Source organism: Limulus polyphemus, unplaced genomic scaffold (genome assembly GCF_000517525.1).
Source record: "Limulus polyphemus unplaced genomic scaffold, Limulus_polyphemus-2.1.2 Scaffold5834, whole genome shotgun sequence".
Taxonomy (NCBI): domain Eukaryota; kingdom Metazoa; phylum Arthropoda; class Merostomata; order Xiphosura; family Limulidae; genus Limulus; species Limulus polyphemus.
This window is the reverse complement of record NW_013671444.1, coordinates 8552-23781: the sequence shown is the minus strand read 5'-3', so window position 1 is coordinate 23781 and position 15230 is coordinate 8552. Positions and strand designations below refer to the sequence as shown.

At 34.2% G+C, this 15230-nt stretch overlaps 1 protein-coding gene across 2 annotated transcripts in view; it reads right to left on the bottom strand.

Annotated features, from left to right (window-relative positions):
* LOC106473038 (proton-coupled amino acid transporter 1-like) overlaps window positions 1-14957 on the bottom strand; it is a 51135-nt gene extending 36178 nt beyond the window's left edge. Inside the window, exon 1 of one of the 2 annotated variants that reach the window (XM_013933715.2) lies at window positions 14793-14957. The gene's annotated coding sequence lies outside the window, so the exon portion shown is untranslated. Of the gene's footprint in view, window positions 1-9538; window positions 9673-14792 lie in introns of those variants that run through there. The other variant, XM_022401548.1, reaches the window with a different exon arrangement.
* Window positions 14958-15230: the final 273 nt, after the last annotated feature.

Sequence of the window (15230 nt, the reverse complement as noted above, 5' to 3'; positions counted from 1 at the left end):
CAAAAACAAAACAAACAAAGTGGCAAAAAATCCGTCACTCGCTATTCACTATCCATTTGTACAAGATATAGGTTTTCTAGGATGCACAGTGTTTCTCGGGGTATCGATAATATGCACAATGGACTCTATTTGAACCTGAAAAGTCCAATTGTCTCCAAAGGAGACAACCATAGTCTTCTAAATTAATGCAAGGGAGACCGATCAAATCCATTAATATTCGTGCTTTCTCCTCCCCTTTTGTATAAATCTTGGTATATTGCTCTCATAAGTCCTGACATAGGTAGATCAAGTCTCACCAAGTGTGCTCTCCATCTCACCATCTGATTCCATGGAGATAGGTTGTGCATCATTGACCTGTCAATGATCCTCTTCATTCAGTATGCTTTCTAGGTATGGGATATGAAAACAATACATGTCCATCTACCCCGAGTCCTTCACTGCTAGTTCTTTGATAATGTATGTTCTACCTTGTCTAAAGCCTTCAATCTCAACTATGGTTGACTTTGTTCTTCTCTTCCTGTAATCACAGTATATAGTTACTATCTAGTTTCTTCTAACACTATCACACAGTCTTGTTTCATCAGATTCCTACATGGCACATTCTGTCTCTGTTCAGTTGCACACTTTACTAGTGCACTTATTCACGCACTTCACTTTACTTCAGTCACACTGTTGTTGGTAGGTCGTTTTGGTCTGTTGTTGTGTTATCAGTATTGTTTCTCAGTTGCAGTCATCGACTACTAACTTCATTGTTTCTCGAACTTTACTATACATATTAATTTTGTCTATTACTTTGACTTAACAAACAGCTAACCTCATCAATTGGTTAGACCAATTCAATTTTGTGACCAACTATACAATCAGTCTATGTCCTGATTAGATGGGGCCTAGTCATTCAGTTCGACTACTTCAGTAGCTTCTGAGTAAGACAATCTTTCATTGCCTGTTTTTGTTCATTTATTATTTTTAGTATTACACAGTCCATCTAATGTTAGTAACTTTATTAAAGCCAATTTGTCTCTTTTAATATATAACGTTATGCTTACTAGTACTACTACTAAGCATAAGGTTACTAACACTGAATTAGATATTTTCCATTTGTCTAACCTCGGTCTTTCAGCTGTAGCTCGTAAACGATCTACATGCTGTTGAAATTCTTCAATACTTAATCCTGACCTTCTTGGAGGTAGATTTTTAGTTTTTTCTAATATTTCTGTTAATTCTATAATGTCTGCTTCTACATTTATACTCTGAATTCATTGTGATTCTTTTGTAGTTAATAGTTCTTGTAATTCTGGGATCTTTACATTTGATTGGGCTCCTATGTATTTAGTTTCACTTCTAAAACTAGAGGGCAAGGTAATATCTTGGCCATAAGCTGAACAATGTATGGTTAACTTAAGGTAACCACTATCTCTTAGTTTAACTACTGTTGTGTGGTAATCAAATTGGTGTACATTTTAGTTCAGACATACTACTAATAAAGTGAGTTTATCCTTAACATTAAATAACCAAGCTCCTGGGGTCCTGGTCTTTTAAAAATAGAATGGTTTATGAATAATTATTATTTTCTCACATAATTCAGTTATTCTGTTTTTAATTCCTGCAAAAATAACATAATTACAAGTTACAATAGGTACTGGATTTATTCCTGAATTAGGATCACATACTCTGTCAGGTCCTTCTATACATCTTAACATATTGTCCTCTGTCACTTTGAAATAGGTATGCTGATCACTTGAAACAGCAATATACGGTTTTTCATTTTCTGTAATTAAAGCTAAGGAATGGTTTAAATTTAATGGTAAAGGTATAATTCTGTAAAGTTTAAACGTTGTATATATTGCCTTTAAGAGTATCTCTATAAACATTCTTAAACTATCCCTGATTGCAACTGTCTTTACATCAGCCTATGTGTAAAACATGTAAATCTGATCACTATGTATAGGGATCACAAACTATAAATGTGGAGGTTATTTCCTTTCAATTTCATCTAATACTCTTTTTAACTTACTTGGGGGTAGAAAGTATGAACTCAACTCTCCATCTGCAGCTACATACAATGCCTGTATTAAATTAGCTAACTCTGTCCTGCTACTTCTTACATTAAAATATAACTTTTGCATATTATTCTGGATCCTAGTGTTAAAAACTAACATTTCAATTCCTGCTTTATGTAACTCAGTTTGTCTGATTCTAGTGTGTATTAATGCATTAGTAGTGTTCACCAAAGCTCTAGATATTTTCCTAATATTTTGGTCATGGAATTGAATTGTTTGGTTTAATGAATTCATTATAGTTGTCTGTTCCCCTATTAAATGAATCACTTCCTTAGATACCTGTCTTTGTCATTCTACCTTCTCATTTAATTCTCGTAAATCATCGGTGGTTGTGGATCCGAATAAGTATTTCAAAACATTTCCACCCGCATTTATTGAATCTCGTTTCTGTGATATTGATACGCAATTGTTAATTGTTTGTTTGTTTGGAATTAAGCACAAAGCTACACAATGGGTTATCTGTGCTCTCCCCACCACGGATATCGAAACCCGGTTTCTAGCGTTGTAAGTCCGCAGACATACCGCTGTGCCACTGAGGGGCGTTATCTTTAATATTTTTTAATTTTAGTAATAATTCACCTATCTCATCATGATATTGTCTAATTAATGTTTTATAATTTTCAATCAGTCCATCTTGTAAGATTCTTACTAACTATAAAAATAGCTGTTCCTTGATATCTCATGTGATGTAATGTCCTATCTCCTGAGCTTTCTACATCAAAACTAACATGAGTATTTATGTCAGATGAATTCTCGAACGTTACTAACTCTTTTCATAAACTTACTAATAACCGAACATACTGTGGAAATGGTATGTCTTCTACAATTATCCATTAATCTCCAGGTAATATAAAATTACCTTCTTCAACAAAAACCACACCTACTTTATTTTCCACTGGAACAATACTTACGTTTTGTCCATTCCCGATCTCTACCATCAGTAACATAAGAATCCCGGTAAACCTATAGATATATCTACTAACAATACAAATAATTATAATACTTAGTACAATACATGCAACATATATCGACCATATACATATATATATTATCCTACTTATATTATTTACAACTTCATAAATAGCCTATCATGTTATTGAAAGCATCAATTACACTGGCTTCACGAGATACAGTGTTAACTGTATTTATGTAACTTTTAGGTTTGTGTACAACTACTTCAGGATTGAGTTTCATTCGTTTCCTTCTAGTTGTAAGGGTCACTTCCGATTGAGTTGATATAGGACTGCGTGATCTGAGGCTATAGTCATGGGTCAATATATCAGCTTGTATTGTCACTGGGGTACTAGCCCCAGTTATTGGAGCACTACCTTCACTGTTGCCACTGCTAGCTGGGGTATCTCCTGTTGTTATAATTTCATCACCTAGTACAATACTTTCATCTTCTTCTAACCTTGGATTTTCTGTTTCTGGTTCTAGTATTTTTCCTCAAGATCACCAGACAAATCAAACACACCTGAGTTATCAGTCTCTTCAAGAACATTTATATATTGTTCCTGTTTCTTAGTTTCGTCTATTACACATTCATATTAATGAGGTTTGTAACCCTTATTTTCTTTAACCTCTTGACATGTACTAACTGTTTACCTTTTCCATAGATCTCTTGAATTTCAAACTTAACTGGATTTGTTTGCTTAAGGACTTTAAATGGACATTTCCATAACTTTGCTAACTTCTTGGTGTTTAATTTCTTAACTATTGGGGTGTACAACAATACTTTGTCCCCTAACTTTATATCACTAACTTGTGCCTTCTTATTTACTTGTTTCTCTCTACTTTCAGCAGCTTTAGTTAAATGTTCGTTAGCTAATTCGAATGCTAACTGCATTCTCTGCAATAGTTCTGCATTATAATCACAGTCTACTACATAATTAACTTTTCTAGGAGTTAGTATCTCCTGCATAGGTAACATAACATCTCTACCATGCAATAGAAAGAATGGACGTTCTTGAGTATACTCATTTTTAGCACTTCTATATGCTAATAATAACAAAAGAATCTGCTCATCCCAAGTTTTCTAATCCTTCTCACAGTATTTAAAGATCATGTCTAACAAATTTCTATTAAACCTTTCTACAAAACCATTAGCAGCTAGTTGTCTCAATTTTCTTTACACCTAATAAGTCACAAACTTCTTTCATTAACTTAGAAATGAAGTTACTACCTCTATCCATCATTAAATACTGTGGTATACCATCTCTAGCCACTATGTTATTCACAAACGCCTTGGCGATTGTTTCTGCTTTCTGATCAGGAAAGCATAGAGCCTCAGGAAACCTAGTTAAGTAGACCGCAACTACTAACACATATTTGAATAGAGTTGTTTAAACAACTCTATTCAATTATGTATCAGCTGCCTAGTGTCAGCTAACAATACGAAGAATTAAATTGTGGCGAAATGCTACAAGTTCTTCAATTACCTATAGAATGATAGGTTTCTTTTTGTGAGTGTAAAATACTTAAATACACCATTTCGACTAATACATATTTCTTTCCTGCATAGGACGTGGGCAATGGGCCTAATATGCCCATAGCTACTAGCTGAAAAAGTGTCTTAGATTCGGCATTCTTTGTAAGGGAACGTTTTTAAAGTGTGGACTCGTTTTTGACATTCTATGCACGAATCACAATAATCTTTAATATATTTCCTCATGTTTATCCAAAATAATCTCTTACTTATCCTACTGTACGTTTTAGCAAAAGCTAGGTGTCTTGCGAATGGTGTGTCGTGATGTGTTTTCATAACTTTAGTTTTTAAGTCATGTGGTATAACTATTTGTAATTACCTGCTATCCTTAACCTTTTACATAAAGTATTTGAATCTAACGTGTACTCTGTATCTTCTCCTTGTAATACTTGTTTCGTAAGGCATTTATTACCGGATGTTTCATTTGCTCACTAATCACATGATCTAAATCCCAAATTACTTCCAATTCATCTATATTTTCTGTTTTTACTTCTCTTACTATATTAATTGCCTGTTTTTCTTCAGTTTCTGTTGTACTTCCTACTCTAACTCTACTCAGAACATCAACATTAGAATGCTTTCTACCTGGTCTGTGTATTATTTCATAATAATAATTCCATAGTAATAATGACCATCTCGCTAACCTGGAGGAGGGGTCTTTTAATGTCATTAACCATCTTAATGGTGCATGATCTGTAATGATAGGAAATTCCTACCATACAGATAGCAATGAAAAGTTTTAGTTCCATACCATACAACTAAGCACTCTTGTCCTGTTACTGATTAATTTATTGCAGCCTTTTCTAACTGTTTACTCTGATAAGCTATAGGGTATTCTTTTCCATTTTCATCTAACTGTGATAATACTGCACCTATAGCGAAACCTGAAGCATCTGTGCTTAAGATAAATTATTTACTGAAATCTGGATAACTTAGAATCGGTGCTTTTAATAAAGCTTCCCTTAGTTTTTCGAATGCTTCCTGTTTTTATCTGTCCACTGAAGTTTTATTTCTTTCTTAGTTAATTCGGTTAAAGGTTTTGCCAATAATGCAAAATGTGGTATACATCTTCTATAAAATCCTAAAAATGCACGAACATCTTTCACTGTTTTAGGCTTGTTTGTTCGTTTGTAATTAAGCACAAAGCTACACAATGGGTTATCTGTGCTCTTCCCAACACGGGTATCTAAACCCGGATTCTAGCATTGTAAGTTCGCAGACATACCGCTGTGCCACTGGGGGGGGGGGCTGTTTTAAGCACTGCATAATTTTTACAAACCTAATGACTTAGATATTCTACTTCTTTTCTCAGGAACTGACATTTACTTGGTTTAAGCTTTAAATTTGCTTTCAGTGATCTATTAAATACATGCCTTAACCTCTCTACTTCTATCTCTACCTGCCAATATCCACTTTATAAATCCATAGATGAAAAGTATTTTCTATTACCTAACCTATCTGAGGTTTCTTGGATATTAGTTAACGGGTAAATGTCTTTGACTGTCACTCCGTTCACTTTCCGAAAATCCACACAGAACCTTAATTTTCCGTCCTTCTTAGGAACTAATACAACTGGAAATGCATATGGACTAGAATTGTCCTTTATTACTCCTTGTTCAAGCATCTCTTTCACACATTCTCTTAATTCTACACTGTTACGTCTGTGTTCGTTTGTTAATTTTTCGTAGAAATTCTTCCCGAGAAACTTCAGCGATACAAGTCCTTTCTTAAATAAAACTAGTTTATTCTTTCTCAATACAACTTTGCAGCCCCCCAGTGGCACAGCGGTATGTCTGCGGACTTACAATGCTAGAATCCGGGTTTCGATACCCGTGTTGGGCAGGGCACAGATAGCCCAGTGTGTAGCTTTGTGCATAACTTCAAACAAACAAACAAAAAAACAACTTTGCAATACACTTAATTTCCACAGTCACTTAAACTTACGCTATAATTCTCAACCAACGATTCACGCACTTTACTTCATACCGCGCTTGACTCAATTATCCGTCTATATCTTCAATCTCTCTGTCCGCTATTCAATTATCTACCTCTCTATTTATTTGCCAGTCTTATATATACAAAATAGAGGGCGTCTCGAGCCTTATGGAACCTTCTAGATACTCATTACGTGTTACCAGCGTCACATGACTTCCGCTGTCGTAACACTATGTTTTTCTGGCACTCTATAAGGTCTCTGTGCTATAGACTTATTATCACTAAACTCTATCTTGTGTTTAACCTTATTTTTATAACCATTAGAGTCATTTTCTCATACAAATATCTCTATACTCTTCTAACAATGTTATCAGACCCTGTTTATGTTCTATATCTCCTAAGATAGAATCCTAGTCTATCCTGCTTTGTTGTACCTGTTTCTTAGCATTATTAACATTATGCTGTTCTACTGCAGCTACTTGTTCTCTACTACTAGCCTTACCTACCACTATGTGTCTTAGGTAGTGTTACTTTTTTTATTTACACTTAACACCATTATAGGCATGGTGTCTCTCTGGGATTAATACAAACAGCTATATAAACTCCTGTTTCTTCTATCTCAATAGGTTCAACTAACACTTATTCATTACACTTAAAGTCATTTACTTTAGCTTCAACAGTAAATTGACTCCTTGCAGGTACTTACATTACTTTAACTAATCTTATAGGTACTCTTTTTTTCAAACACTTCTGTTTGGATGCTCTGTTGCTTATGTTAGGCATAAGTGTAGAGTCATCTGAGAGGTTTGAATTACTATTTTCCTGTTTTAAAGCCTTATTTGCTAACTTACTATGCTTTATCTTACTATCACACACCTTATTCTTATGACTTCCATCTTCACTTCTGCTGAATTTAGGGTTTTTCTGTGTATTCCAATTTCCTGGCTTTCTTTTGGAACTTCCTTTAGAACACTTCTTATTCTTACTTCTCTGACTTTGTTGTGTATCACTACACTCTAGGAGATCAGTGTTTTGACTGTTGATCCTTAGCCTTGCTAATCTAGTGTTAGGCGTCTGATTATTAACTTTAGTCAGCGGGAAGGTATCATGTGTCTCAACTGTTACACATAAGTCTGAAGGTTCAAGTCCTTCAAAACTTAAGATCTTTGTTTCTATGCATAGCTTACCCAAAGTAAAAGATGTTTCAGTGTCATAAGTTCTTAAGAAATCTTGTCCTATGATACCATCTGTTTATAAGTCTATCTGCTTACAGATGTAAAATGAGTGTTCTTACTCTAACTTTCCTACTTTCATATGTACACTATATTTACCTAGTGTTTTAACAGAATGTCCCATTATAGAAGTTAAAATACTTCGAAAAACTTCTTTCCAAGCATTATCTAACAGTGTCGGATATTTGTCTACTAGCTCTGCATTTAATAGTGAAGACTGAGTGCCGGTATCAACCAATAACCAACATATTATATCTCTATTTCTACTATAACTATTGGTGACACTTCATTAACGCTATGGACACTCAATCTTTGATGTCAAACTGCCAGAACTACCTTTACTTTCACTCTGTAATCCCGGTAGGGATTACGTTTTTTGACCCCACAGTGAATGTAGGATAACCATTATTTTTAGGAACTTTCCTCTATAAGCTCCAGCCTTTGGGGCTTTTCTGTTTTCTGTGGGCGTCGGCAATCTCGTGCCATTTGGCCTGTAATACCACAATTAAAACATGGTATTTGCTGATTTCTTTTCTGCTTTTGAAAGCAGTTCTTTGCTTTATGTCCAACTTTGCCACAGTTGAAACACTGGAGGCCATCAGGCTTACTTTGTTTATTGTGCCAATCTGCTTTGCTAGGTCTGTTTACTACGTTTACAGCAGAATGTTTAGGCCTATATATCAGTTTTTTTTTCGTATCTCCTCTCGAGTAGCTACTTCAATCAGATCAAGCAAAGTTGCTTGAGGGGTATTTGCTTCGTTTATATAACCTCTAGCTGCGTTACTGTACAATCCTCGTTCATATTCAGAATTTAAAGTATCTTGTATCATTAGCTGATTAGGGTGTATATAAGCCCAGTGCAATCTATTACCTAACTCCTGTAACTTATGTTTAAAAATCTGATAAACTTGCCTCGTTGCTGATTTAAGTTGCACATCGCTGTTAGAACTACATCTGTTGTTTCTCGCCTCCTATACTCCTCTACTAGCCGACATACTAGAAGCTGAAAATCTGTGGTTTTACGTAGTTCATTATAAGTCCTAATATAATGTTTTGATTCTCCTGCTGTTCTTAATTTTAATATATCTGCCTTCTGGGCATCAGTCCAGCCCGATATTCTGGCAGCTTCATGTAAGGCATCAATAAAGCTCTCAACATCCTTGTATACTCTACAGTAATATAACGGTTTAGCACTCGTTAAACGCATAGCCCCGCATGAACCTACTTGTGCGGGTTGTTCTGCCGCAGCTTTGTAGTTAGTGTCAGCTCTTCTATTGTCTCTAGGGCGTGTACCACCCTCTTCTGTAGTCATGTCTATACCAGCAGTAGCCATATTAACTTACTTACTACTTATTTCTAACTTACATTACTTATAGTACTTTGGCTGACTTTCTTTACTCTAACCAACCTGTTGTTAGCTACTCGAAAAATCCTGTTGACTGCACCAGCTGTAACAGCCAACGCCCTTAGGGAAAATTGTTGGAGTTTCAATTATACTGCCGATTACACCAAGTTTATTTAGTTGAGGATTGCAGTGGCGAGTGGAGTTCATAAGTCACTAACTCGAGATACTTTACAGTTAGAATATAGAAATAGAGTCCAAGACTAACATTGAACAAATTATAACAACATTTAAAAATTTTTCCACATTACCTACAATATTAGTCCAAATTTGTTAATCATTAACTTCTCATAGCATTTAACTATTACTTTTAATCCGTTTTAATAACTAATGCATATATAGAATACATTTCTTTAATACAAACATGAATAACATTTACTATTAATTACATTAATTGAAGTTTGAAGTCAGAAATTCTACTTACAACATAGTTGGCAAGGTGTACTTCTGTAGATTGGTTACCTTCAATATTTTCTTGATAAATTTGCTGAGGAGGCATGAGGAGATTCTGAAGACTTGAAGAGCTCAGAAAAGACCCGACTTTCTGCCTCTAACAACTTTTCTTCTTGTTCCTACGAATTATCAAATAGTATGCAAAACTACCCGCAAGTAGTTCTCACACCTTATTGGTCAATTTGTACAACTTTCCAGGCTAGTCCAAAACCATAACCAAAACTCTCAAGTGATTGGTTACTGTTATGATGAGTTACCCAGTTGCCTGCTTACTTGTGCTAGTACACTAGCATCATGTAAGGAATATATCAACAAAGTACCGCTTTTGCGTGTTAACACCAACTTATTCGTAGCTTCCACAGTACTAACGAGTTGGCATTAGTAATTAATTACTGTCAATCACTGGTGCTAGGCAGTAGTGTCATTTTGTTTTATAACTCTTTTATGACTTATGATTCTCAATACCACTACTATCCAGCTACTTAATATTGACCTAGTTTCTCAATGCTATTTTTTATATACACATGTATTACATTTTACTTTCTTATATTACTCTCTAAATAAAAACACCTTAAATTCTAAAATTACCATGAAGCAATTACACAAATTCCTCAAAATCCTTAATTGCTTCACATTCATGAGAAAAAAAGAGAAACCAGTGGATTATGACTGAAAGGTACCATGGTAGTCATACAAGGCTCAGTTTTGAATCATTTTCAGAGGGAGCAGTTGGAATAGTGAGCAAAATTCATCCATCTTGATGTCCATTTAAAAACATCGGTTTTAACATCGTTAAATAATATTCCAACTGAAAGCCATAACAACTATCAAGTATTGGTAACTGTCTTATTTAACAGGTATAGAGTGTTCCACCAGAAAAAAAGTATCCAGCGCAAAGTTCTAAACTTGATCAATTATCTTACTCAGATGGACTTCATGAAATGGTACATTCCTTTGCACGTGAAAGAAAGTGAACCAATAACTGTGTTAGCTAATACAGTTACTTTATACAAGTAAGTTTATTTGTTTTACTTTAGTTAACATCATTTGTACCATAGGCTTACAACAAATCTACGTCAGCTAAGAAGTGTTCAAGTTTTATAGAAATATTAAAAGAGGAAATAAAGTAACTTATTATGGTTATGTGGACTGGATGTTGAATTATTTTCAATGGATAATTTAAAAGATCTCATCTGCGAAGGAACTATGTTACAACAATACTCATATGTACTTTCAAGGAAGTTCTTAAATATATTTCTTCCACATATAATCATTCAGCAAAAGAATGAAAGAAAACATTAAAAATCATTTTTACATTTAAAAGTTTTTCATATTTTGTTTTGAAAATTTACTGTGCATTTCCTTTAAATAACTAGTATCAAAATAAAACTATTCTTTATTTCATTCGTTTTGCAAAATATTTCAAATTATGGTGAATGAAGTTATGATTTTGTGTGTCTTCTGCTGATACAGTTTCTCTATTTTAAATTCTGTATGTAGGTTATTCATTAGTAAGTGTAATTGCAATTTAATAGTTCTAAATAAGTGGTACTGCTCAGCTGAGTGCCTGAATATAAAAGTTGGAGTGCAAGTGTTCCTCACATATGTGCTATACCTATTAAGCCTCACAGTTTTTATATTTGTGATGGGTACAATGAGTGGATTGTATTTGGAAACTCGGGACTGGTATGTACTTTTAAGGAAGCTAGTGGTGAAGATGTGCAATTTGTATGAATAGTTTGTAGGTTGGAAGAGAAGTTGGAGGCTATCCTAATTAAAGTAGAGGCATTAGATAAAGTGTAGACTGTGGGAAATGACAGCAGGATTTGAAGAGGAGCTTAAGCTTTTACATGCGAGGAATACATAAGCTAACAACGACTTTCAGGAAGTTAGAAAGAGTACTATTAGAGTAAAAAGTAGTGAACTCAATTGTAATGAGCCTATTCTGTTAAGCAACAAATTTCAGCCCTTGGCTTCTGCAGATGGAGGGAAGGAAAACAAAAGGGTCGGAGAAGGATGTGACTGATAAACTTAAAGAGGTTATAGTTAAAGGTGATTCCTTGACAAGGCATGTGGACATAATAGTTTGTGAGGTATATAGGGAGAAAAGAATTAGATTATGCTACTCAGGGGCGCAGGTGGAGGATATAACTGTCAGAGCAAAAGATATAATAAAGGGAGCTAGCAGTGATGCAGTTTTTGTTGTGCACATAGAGGCTAATGATGTAGGGAAAGGTAGGTCAGAATAGCTAATTGATAAGTACAAGGGGTTGATAAAGACATTTAAAGAAAAAGGCCATAACTTCTGTCAAGGATACTGTCAAGAATTAATTGTGGGGATGAAATTACGAGGAGGTCACTGGGGCTAAATACTAGGTTTAGATTAATATGTAAGGATGAGTAGGTTGGCTGATTGAACTTGTGGGATCAGTTTAATAGAAGAAGGAAGTTTTTGGAATGAATGGATTATGTTTACATAAGGTAGGGTTTGGCTTGTTTGCTACAGTTCTTAACTCACCTGTAAGGGAAGTTTTAAACTAGAACTAAACAGTGGTAAGGGCCATGATAAACTAAATGCAAAAAGAATAAGAGCAAGGTTTAGCATAGGAAATAAGTATAGAAGTAGTTATAAGGGTAGGCTTAATTGTTATTATTGTAATGCTAGAAGTATAAGAAATAAAACAGATGACTTTACAGCACTGGTAGGAATGGAGGATTTTTATATAATGGGAATAACTGAAACACGGTAATACGTAGATGATTTTTATGACAAAAAATTCTTTAAAATATGAGGTTACAGGCTATTTAATAGACAGAGTATTAAACAAGGGAGAGTAGCTTTATATGTAAAATGTGTGTTAGATCCTGTTGAAGTTAAGGATATCATAGATAATAGCAAGGAGATTGAATCTATATAAAGGGAAAAGGCTTTTAGAGAGGATTTGTTACAGGCCACCAAATGATACCGATGAAATTAGTGAGAAACTTTACAATGAGATTAAGATTTCAGCTGTTAATGGTCAAAATTATGGATGATTTTAATTTCAGGTATATAGAGTGGAAAATGCTAGAGTCAAACCATAAACGAGAAAGGTTTTTGAAATTTGTTCACGATGGTTTTCTTCACCAATTGGTCAAGAAACTTACTAGAGACAATGTTATTTTAGATTTATTATTAACTTCTAATACATAAATTTTTGAGAGGGTGGAAACTGGGTAACATCTGAGTGCAAGTGATCATTGCTCTATCAGGTTTGATGTTTTGCTGCATATGAAGATAGGAATAATGATATTTTTGTTACAAATCTCAAAAATAAAAATTCTGAAGGGATGTGACAAGAATTATCTGTTGTGAATTGGGCAACTTAGCTTTTTTGGAAACACTGATCAAATGTGGAATGTTTTAATGATAAATTCTTAAATATTCAAAGCAAACATATTCCTTACAGAAAGAAAAGTATGGTTGCAAGTAAAAAAACCTGGTTGGCTCACAAAGAGTACAAGAGATAAAATTAAAGAAAGCTCCATAAATTTAAGACATTTAAGTTAACTGGTATGACGGTAGATTTAGAAGATTACAGAATATCAAGAAAGTTGGTGAAACAGGAAATTTGGACATCAGAAAGAATGTAGGAGAAAGGGTTGGCAGAAATGTAAAAATTAACTTTAAGGATTTCTCTAAATACATTAAGAGTAAACAAAATGTTAGGATGGGAGTAGGACCCTTGAAGGATGATAAAGGAAGACTTGTATCTAATGATTGTGAAATGGTTGGGTTATTAAATTCTGCTTTTCCATCGGTGTTTACTAGTGAATATTTAAGCAGTATCCCTCATCTTGAACAGTTGATAGATGGCAACAATATGATTGTTGATATGATTTCATTAATTCTGAGTTTCTTAAGAAAAAACAAATATTTCCCCAAGGGTTTTTAAAGAAGTTAAGGATTGGATATGTGAGCCACTTGCTACTATTAGCAAATGGTTTTTAATTATAATAAATGCAAGATGATGCATGTGGATTATCATAATTTGAATTATAAGTCTAATTTGGATAGGAATAAACTTAACAGTGTCATGAAAGAAATGGATCTTGATGTAATGGCTGATCGGACTCTTAAGCTGTCGAAGCAGTTTGCTGTTGCTAGTGGTAGGGCAAATAGGATTTTAGGTTGTATCTACAGAAAGATTGAATACAAGTCTAAAAAGGTTATAATTTTATTGTATAGGTCACTGGTTAGGCCACATTTGGAGTATTGTGTTCAGTCTTGGGCTCCTTACCATAGGAAGGTCATTGAATTGCTGGAAAGGGTTCAGAGGAGGGTTACTAGAATGGTGCCTAGATTAAGATCTCTGAAATTGTTTTCTCTTGAAATAAGAAGACTTAGAGGGGACCTGATTGAGATGTTTAAGATTGTAAGGGGAATTGATAGTGTTGGTGAATCATGTTTTGTTTTGTTTTTCATACTTAATGGCAAAAATAGTAGGATTAGGAGATACAAATATAAATTTGACAAAGTAAGTCATCTTCAGCTATTTTTGGTTGGCTTTTGGAATGGGTTACCTTCAGATGTTTAGAGCCGGTAAATTAGTTTAAGAAAAAGCTTGGTACATATATAAATGATAAGGGCTGGCTTTAAAAAAATTTTAAATTTATTTATTAATAGTTTTAGTTTAGTTTAGAGGGCGAAACAGCCGAGACGGACCAATAGGTCCTTGTTGTCTCTAAACATTATGTTATGTTATGCTATACCGGTGCGGTAAGTATCTAATATCAAGGAAAACTTTCCGTCTGCCTGTGGATGTATCTCCTCCTAAATCAGTTGACCTATCCAGACCAAACTTAGCAAAGTAGCTTAGTAGCCCAAAAGCAAACCAAATATCATTAAATTTCCCATACATTGAAAATAAAAATATCTTATTCGGTAACTTTTATATCGTTACCGCTGTAACTATTTTAAATAGTTGAGTTTCAACAAAACTCACACCACAACAAAATTCTACAAGTCAAATATCATTGTGGCATGTTTCCCATAATAACTAAAATATGCAGAAATAAAATATCCAGTTAGAATGCGGAGAATAAAGATATTGTCACTGCTTAAGTTTCTCTCTCTTTTCATATTCACACCATTTAACTTCCATTTTCTGCTAGGATTAAATAAACACTTAAGCCTGAATTAGAGAAGAATTTTATAATCAAGATATTTTTAGGATGTATCTTACTTTTTGATGCAGAATATAGTTTTCGTAGAAGCAAAATTCAAGACTATTATTAAATTTAATGCATTAAATGCACCAAATTCAGACAGAAGAAATCTTGACCACGTCTATATTGTAAAGTGGGCTGCTTTGAACAAGAAGTGACGCAATTGCTTTGCCATTTCTACTACGTTTCTCGACTCGACTACTACACCTCTTCACTCCCGATCCACTTCTCCTGTCATACAACAATTTTCTTGGAAAATAAACGATACCGAAAATCCTTGCAGAGATTCTGCTCATTATTAGCCAATTTATGTATGTTTCCGCGTTTTCAAGAGAAAAAAAGACGAAGAAATGCAGTCTCATTAAAATTACACGCAAAACTTTTAAGGTAAGACATTTAAAGTGCATTACAACTTACAAGAGCTTCAAAAAGAAAGCCCATTATGAACTGAGAGT